Source organism: Oryctolagus cuniculus, chromosome 20 (genome assembly GCF_051225735.1).
Source record: "Oryctolagus cuniculus isolate XC-2025 breed Fujian yellow rabbit chromosome 20, ASM5122573v1, whole genome shotgun sequence".
NCBI classification, from domain to species: domain Eukaryota; kingdom Metazoa; phylum Chordata; class Mammalia; order Lagomorpha; family Leporidae; genus Oryctolagus; species Oryctolagus cuniculus.
In genome coordinates this window covers 53,646,643-53,654,548 of record NC_142886.1, presented here as the reverse complement: position 1 = coordinate 53,654,548, position 7,906 = coordinate 53,646,643, and the positions used below count along the sequence as shown (strand labels likewise).

At 46.6% G+C, this 7,906-nt stretch overlaps 1 pseudogene across 1 annotated transcript; it reads left to right on the top strand.

Moving 5' to 3' along the window:
- The first annotated feature begins 7,096 nt into the window (after positions 1 to 7,096).
- Positions 7,097 to 7,640, top strand: LOC149120213 (immunoglobulin heavy variable 3-66 pseudogene; annotated as a pseudogene). The gene is made up of 2 exons (XR_016226676.1): positions 7,097 to 7,142; positions 7,246 to 7,640. The product of XR_016226676.1 is annotated as an immunoglobulin heavy variable 3-66 pseudogene (transcript).
- The last annotated feature ends 266 nt before the right edge of the window (positions 7,641 to 7,906 follow it).

Below are 7,906 nucleotides of genomic sequence, written 5' to 3'. Positions count from 1 at the left end.
CCATTTGTGTAAACACCATGACAGAGTCTCCCACCAGGTGCTGAGGGGCTGTCAGTTGTATAAGACGCTGTGTCCCCAGGGTGACAAATGGCAGGACTGCACCATGGTGAGAAGAGGGAGGTCCTGTCTGGGCAAGCAGGACTGGGGTCTCTGATGGCTGTGTTTTCAAGGAGTTGGCAGGTGGGCCTTGGTGGGTCCATGAAGAAACGGCTTGTGAAACCAGTTGGACACAGGGAGATTGGGGGGTGAAGTAAACAGCACAGAGAGAGGTTTCCATGGACTTGATCTGAGTGAAGACAGGGGCTCTTGTAAAATGACTCAGCTTCACACATGGGAGGGGAGGAATTCGAGAGGGCAGTGGTGGGGCAGTTGTGCCATCCGGACTCGACAGATAACCTCTCACGTGTCAATGAACTCACAGCCCTCGTGACTGCATTAGTACCAGGAATGATTGAAACACCACGTAATTTTCTTCTTAGAATAAAACCACAGACAGACGCAAGACAAATCAACAGAGAATTGTCCCTTCAAAATAGATTTCATAAATGTTAAATTGACAAATAGTACCTGAATCTCTATGTGAGGTATAAGGAAAGGTGTTGATGTGGATTTATTTCATCAGGAATTCTAGAGTCAGATGAACTCACAAGTCCTTCCCTAGCAACACCACCATTCTTTGTGATCGAATGACAAATGCCTACTCCTGCAGGAACTGGAAAGAACACAATAAAGCTGCATAACTGTTGTCCCCGTGCTGTGCAGTAGATCTCTCCACGTGCCTTTCTGGTCACAGAAAAATTCTCTGTGCTTGCAGGAACGTGGTCCCTTTTCTTCTCTACTCCCAGACTCGGGTATTTGCATTGTACTTTCTGCCTCTGTGATTCACTTTCGTGCATTCCATATATAATTAAGATCATCAGGGCCGGTGCTGTGGTGAAGTGGGTAGAGCCTCTGCCTTCATTGCTGGCATCCCATATGGACGCCAGTTGGAGTCCTGGCTGTTCCACTTCCAATCCAGCTCTCTGCTGTGGCCTGGGTAGGCAGTAGAAGATGGCTGACATCTTCAGCTCCTGTAATCCCGTGGGAAACCCAGAGGAGGCACCTGGCTCCTAGATTCAGATCGATGCGGCTTCGACCACATTACCCACTAGAGAGAGAGCCAGTGGATGGAGGACTTCTCTCTCTTTCTCACTACCTCTCCTTCTTTCTCTGAATAATTCTGAATCAAAAAAATTAAATAAAGCCTTATAAAATGAGAAAAATCACATGGTATGAACCCACATTAAAAAAAAAAGAAAAACAAAAATAATTAACCTTAAATGAATCCACTTGTACTCTTTCATCAGTTTAAAAGAGGACAGCAGGAATTAGGACACAATTAGCAAAGTCCCCACTACAGACACCCCTGTTCCCATATGACTGCTGCTTCAGTTCATCCACACGGCTTCCCACCATTTGATGATAAAGCATCATGGGAAACTGTACCTGATGATACAAGCGAATGAGCTCCTACCACTGACGTAGGAAACACAGACCCAGTCTTTTGCTCTAGGATTTAGGAAGACTAACTCCTAGAAGTTGTAGGCATTTGGTATTGTGGAGCTGTCAATCCAAAGACAAAAATATCCCATTGACAATTCACTGTCCATCTCTACATTTCTGTTTCCCTCACCAATTCTCTCTCTGACACTGTTCCAATGTCATTAGCATAGTTAATAATGAACCAATGGTTACTTAAAATGAATAACATGATATTGCTAACACTGGATATTAAGGGTACACACATAGAAAAAGGAAATGAAGTCATTGCCTTCTACTGTTAAAACAACAATGAGAAAATAAATATTCACATGATCTGAATTCTATCATAGCCATCACCCTACACACCAAGAACACTCATAACTTCCCTGGGCACTGTCCTGTCTGAGGCGTCTGACCCCAGGGCTGCCTATACAGCAGCAGCACATGCAAAGAGGGCCTCCCTCTGCCCATGAAAACCAGCCCAGTCCTCACCCTGCAGCTCTGGCACAGGAGCTCCAGCCCCAGCACTCCCAGGTGTCCACTCAGTGATCGCACTCAACACAGACGATCACCATGGAGACTGGGCTGCGCTGGCTTCTGGTCACTGTGCTCAAAGGTAATGATGGAGAACGCGGGGCACTGAGTCTGGGAGAGGACATGAGTGAGAGACACAGAGAGTATGAGTGACAGTGTCCTGACCAGGACGTCTGAGTTTGCAGGTGTCCAGTGTCAGGAGCAGCTGGTGGAGTCCCGGGGAGGCCTGGTCACGCCTGGGGAATCTCTGAAACCCGTCTGCAAAGCCTCTGGATTCACCATCAGTAGCAACTACTGGATGTGCTGGGTCCACCAGGCTCCAGGGAAGGGGATGGAGTGGATCGGATGCATTTATACTGGTGATGGTAGCACATACTACGCGAGCTGGGTGAATGGCCGATTCTCCATCTCCAAAGAGAACACCCAGAACACGGTGTCTCTGCAAATGAACAGTCTGACAGCTGCGACACGACCCTGTATTACTGTGCAAGACAGCTGAGCCCAGACAAAAACCTCCCTGCAGGGGTGCGAGTCTCCACCAGGGGGCGCACAAGACTGACTGAGCGCAGATTCTGGTCATGCACAGGCGCAGAGGGAGATGAAGCCCTGGTTTCCTGCAGGGATGGGGTTTTCTCTCCTGTAACAGTTTTGAGGGAAGAATTCTTTTATGATTCTGACCCCGCTACTGATTCTCTGACGTGGAGAAGTTTGATGTGACAGGAGAAGTCCTATATGAACGAATCCAGGGTCAGTGGTCTCCAGGATCATCAGGATCAGAGATGTGGGACAATCTGGGTACAACGTGAGTGTTGTCCAGTCTGACAGGACAACGCTCTCAGGGCACTGCCAACTTTAGGGCAATTTTACATTTCCCTTTCGATCCAGCGATAGCTGAGCCAGGGTTTGGGTTTAAAAATCGGCTATTTAAGTATCTCTCTCCTTTCAAAATGAGTGAGTGTGCTGAACTAAACCAACCTTTCATTTTACACTGTGGGCAACAAACACTCCCTTTCCACAGACTTTATTCCCAATCTCCATTTACCATTTAATCCTAACACAGTCTGTGGTCCCTGTGTGAACGTCACAGCACTCAGGGGTGTACTTGCAGCTCAGCTGTGTCTCAGGCTGAGCTTCTGCAGGCACCTGGGAAGCCTACAGGGACTTCCTCATTCTCTAGGTCCTGGGACCCTCCTGTAGGCTCCCTGCCTGAACTCAGGAGGGAAATGCACTGGACATCAGCAGTCAAGGTCATTAATGAATAGAAAATGTTGAGTGTGCACTTCCAGCTAATCTGGTTCTGCTCCAGTGTCTTGGGATCCCCTGCACCTGCCTTGGTTCAGGGAGAGGAGAAAGTGAGACACACAGTGGCTATGCACTCTGGGGCTGGAGTCCACATCACGGGGAGCTGTGTCAGTGGCTCCAGCATGATGACCAGTATCCTGAGGCTGGATCACAGCTGCAGGAAGAGCCAGTCTCGGAGACCATGTATCCAGAGTCCCTACCCTTCACTCCATGTCTACGCTGACTGGAATCATCAATCCATTTGGAAACCTTCATCAGTTTTAGAGAGGGAGTCACTCAGGCTGCATATCAGAGTGCTGGACTGAATGTATTTACATTCTTTTTTTTTTTTTTTGACAATCAGATTTAGACAGTGGGAGAGAGAGAGAGAGACAAAGATAAAAGTCTTTGTTCCATTGGTTCCACCAAAATGGCCGCTACGGCCAGCATGCTGCGACAATCCAAAGCCAGAAACCAAGTGCTTCCTCCTGGTCTCCCATGCGGGTGCAGGGCCAAAGCAGTTGGGCCATCCTCCACTGTCTTCTCAGGCCGCATCAGAGAGCTGGAGTGGAAGAGGAGCAACTGGGACAGAATCTGGCGCCGTAACCGGGACTAGAACCCAGATTAGCCTAGTGAGTCGCGGCACTGGCCCACATTTACATTCTTAACCATACTTGTAACTGACAGTGCACCCTGGAAGACAGCAGATGATGGATCTGTTATGAGGCCCTATCACCAAGGTGGGAACACTGATGCAGTTCCATGTTCCTGGGTTCCAGCTGCCAAGCCTTGAGTGCACTGCCTTTGTTTATCATCTCCATAAAACATTGGCAAACACAACACCAGTATTCAGAGTATTGAATCTTCATGATTTGCCATTTTTGCCATTTCATTATCATAAATGTTTGATAAATAATAATTGAATATAGACATATGAGGTACAATGATATTGTTGTAAAACGAATGTATCAAATTGAGTGGAATTATGAAGTCACTCCTATTGACATGCTCATCACAAAATCCACATGTTCCCATGGTAGAATGTCAGTTGTCTTCTGTTTTGGAATTCTGTAGACACAATATTTGCTTAACTGCTGTCACCATGCTGTACAGTAGATCCCTCAACATGTGGATCCTGTGGGACTGAAACTCTGACCTTGCTGCAACGTCTCCTCTGTTCCATGCCCTTTTCTTCCATTATTGATTCCTTCTTCCATGAAAATTTCACTGGATTATATGTGTGAGCACTCGCGAACGACACTGCTTTAATTGCACATGGAACTGCAGTTGTATTTTCTATAGAGACTGTGAATCCCATGCACATCTCCCTGGGATTTCACATTCCTGCTACCCAAAATGCTGTTTGAAGATCCTGTGATAACTGTATGTCTCAGTTTTTGATGATTTTCCATAATGGATTTACTAATTTACCTGACTCCAGCCTTGTACAACCAGAGTGGTCATCTCTCTTCCTTCACAAGAATTGTCAGCTCTGGCTTGTCTGGTAATACTCATTCTAACATGAAGGATGGGACATCTCATTGTGCTTCTAAAATGTACATACATGATGATCTGAGATTTATGGCATTTTACATGTTTGCTTTTATATCATTTCTTAAATTTTATAGATGTAATATACATTTAAAAATTCATAGATTTTGTTTTAAAATTTGTATGTACGTTTTTATCTAAAACCACAAAGACTGAGACTGACAGTGATCATCTAACTCCTGGTCACTTCCCAGGTGGCTACAAACGCTTCAGCTGGAACAGGTGACAGCCAGGTACTTAGAATTCATTCCAGGTCTCCAACGTGGGAGTTCTTGGAACTTCACCTATGGTCTCCCAGAGTGGGCTTAGGCAGGAATCTGAAACTGGAACAAAACTAGGACACAGCACTCAGCATCCTGATGCGGGAGCAGCAATCCCATTGCTAACTCCAGTGCTGCTCCTGTCACCACCTTGGCAGTAACTGCATTTAAACAATTGATGTCTTCCCTTGGGATTCAGTTTTCTGTGTTTATTCAACATATGCATATAGGCTCCTAATGATATATAAAATTAATTTTCCATTTATTTTAATATCTATTTATTTAGTTTGAAAGGCAGTGTGATAGCAAGAGAGGAAGAGACCAAGATGGAGAGAGAATCTTCCTTCCACAGGTTTCCTTCCTGAATGGCTGCAAAGGCTGGGATGGCTGAGCCTGAAGCCAGGAGCCTGGAACTTCCCCCAGTTTCCCCCAGAGCTGGAAGGGGACAAACACTTGGGTCATGGTAGACAGTGATCTCCATTGCACTCCCTACCTCTGTGAGTTCAAGCTTGTGGACTGCATATATAACTAATATCAAATACTATGTGTCCACATGTACCTGCATTATTTCTGTTAGCATAATATGCTCAAGGCTGACCCAAGATTTCCTAATGACAAAACAATCTCCTTCTTAACACTGAATAATATTCCATGTCAAATGTAACAGACTGCATTCACCGTTTTATGCACATTTGGCTTTATTGTAGACTAAACTATTGTGAACACAGCGGCATTACCTGAGCCCAGGACTGTGGGTGAATTGTGACACAGTGACTTCATACCCAGTGCTTGAGCTGAACTCAGAGTCATGATTACTAGACACAGGGAAGAGAGGGAACAGCAGACAGCTGCTACCAGGACACAAAGCACCACTCAAAGCAAGGAATAATTCTGCCCCCACCACAGTGGGCTGACTCAGTTCACTACAACCCACGACATGTTCCACAAATAAACAGTACTGAGGACACCCGGTCTCCCAACACAAAGTGATGGAACGGAGGTAGAAATGTGAATGACAGTGAGTTGATCTGTGCCCATTTCTGCAACACACAGATTCCAATAGCACACTACACCCCACTAACATGCACAGTGTTCTGAGTTAATGAACAGTTTTAAAATAACGTAATGGATGAATAAGGAAACAAGACATAGTATCCTTAAATTAATCCACTTGCAGTCTTTCATCTGTGTAAATATGGGCGGCAGGCATTAGGACAAAATTGGCAAAGTCCCCACTAGGGACACCCGTGTTCCCATCAGAGTGCTGCTTGAGCCCAGCCACAGGGCTTCCCACACTTTTTCCTGATAACACATCATGGTAAACTACAGATGACGCTATCGGGATAGAGCCCCTACAACCAACAAAGGAAACACGGACGCACTTCTGGGCTCCAGGTTTTAGAAAGGCTAACTCCTAGATGTTGTAGGCATTTGGGGAGTTTGGGGCTGTCAATCCAAAGGCAGAAATCTCCCATTTTCATCTTTGCTGTCCATCACTACACTTGTGTTTCTCTCACCCCTTCTCTCTATCACTATTCCAATGTCTTTCATATAGATGATAGAGAGGTCAATAGATGATATGAAACAATTGTTATTTAAAAAATAAAGGACACGATATTGCTAACACTAGATATTAAGGGTACAAACATAGTAAAAGGAAACAAGGTCATTGCCTTCAACTGTTATAAAAAAGCAATAAACCATAAAAATTCATATGATCCAAATTCTATCATAGCCTACACCCCCAGGACATATACATCTGCCCTGGGCCCTGTCCTGTCTGAGACGTCTACTCCGGGGCTGGCTATATAGGAGCAGACATGCAAATAGGGCCTCCCTCTGCCCATGAAAACCTGCCCAGCCCTCACCCTGCAGCTCTGGCACAGGAGCTCCAGCCCCAGGACTCCCAGGTGTCCACTCAGTGATCGCACTCAACACAGACGCTCACCATGGAGACTGGGCTGCGCTGGCTTCTCCTGGTCGCTGTGCTCAAAGGTAATGATGGAGAACGCGGGGCACTGAGTCTGGGAGAGGACGTGAGTGAGAGACACAGAGAGTGTCAGTGACAGTGTGCTGACCAGGACGTCTGTGTTTGCAGATGTCCAGTGTCAGGAGCAGCTGAAGGAGTCAGGGGGAGGCCTGGTCCAGCCTGGGGGATCCCTGACACTCTCCTGCAAAGCCTCTGGATTCGACTTCAGTAGCTGCTACATGAGCTGGGTCCGCCAGGCTCCAGGGAAGGGGATGGAGTGGATCGGAATCATTTATGCTGGTAAAGGTAGCACAGACTACGCGAGCTGGGTGAATGGCCGATTCACCATCTCCAGCGACAACGCCCAGAACACTGTGGATCTTCAAATGAACAGTCTGACAGCGACGGACACGGCCACCTATTTCTGTGCAAGAGACACAGTGAGGGGCCCTCAGGCTGAGCCGAGAAACAAACCTCCCTGCAGGGGCGCGCGGCTCCACCAGGGGGCGCACAAAACGCACTGAATATATATTCTGTTCGTGGGTAGGTGCAAAAGGACATTAAGCCCTGGTTTCCTGTTAGAGAATTTGGGTTTCCTCTCCTCTAACGCATTTGAGGAAATTGTTCTATTCTTACGATTCTGTCCGTGCCACTGACTTCACTGACGGATAGAAACTTTGAATAGAAGGAAGAAGTCCTACGTGACAATTTCGGGTTCATGACTGACAACAGTCCTCACTGCGATCAGATATCATGGGGATCTGTGAGGACCTCGTGAGTCTTTTCCAGT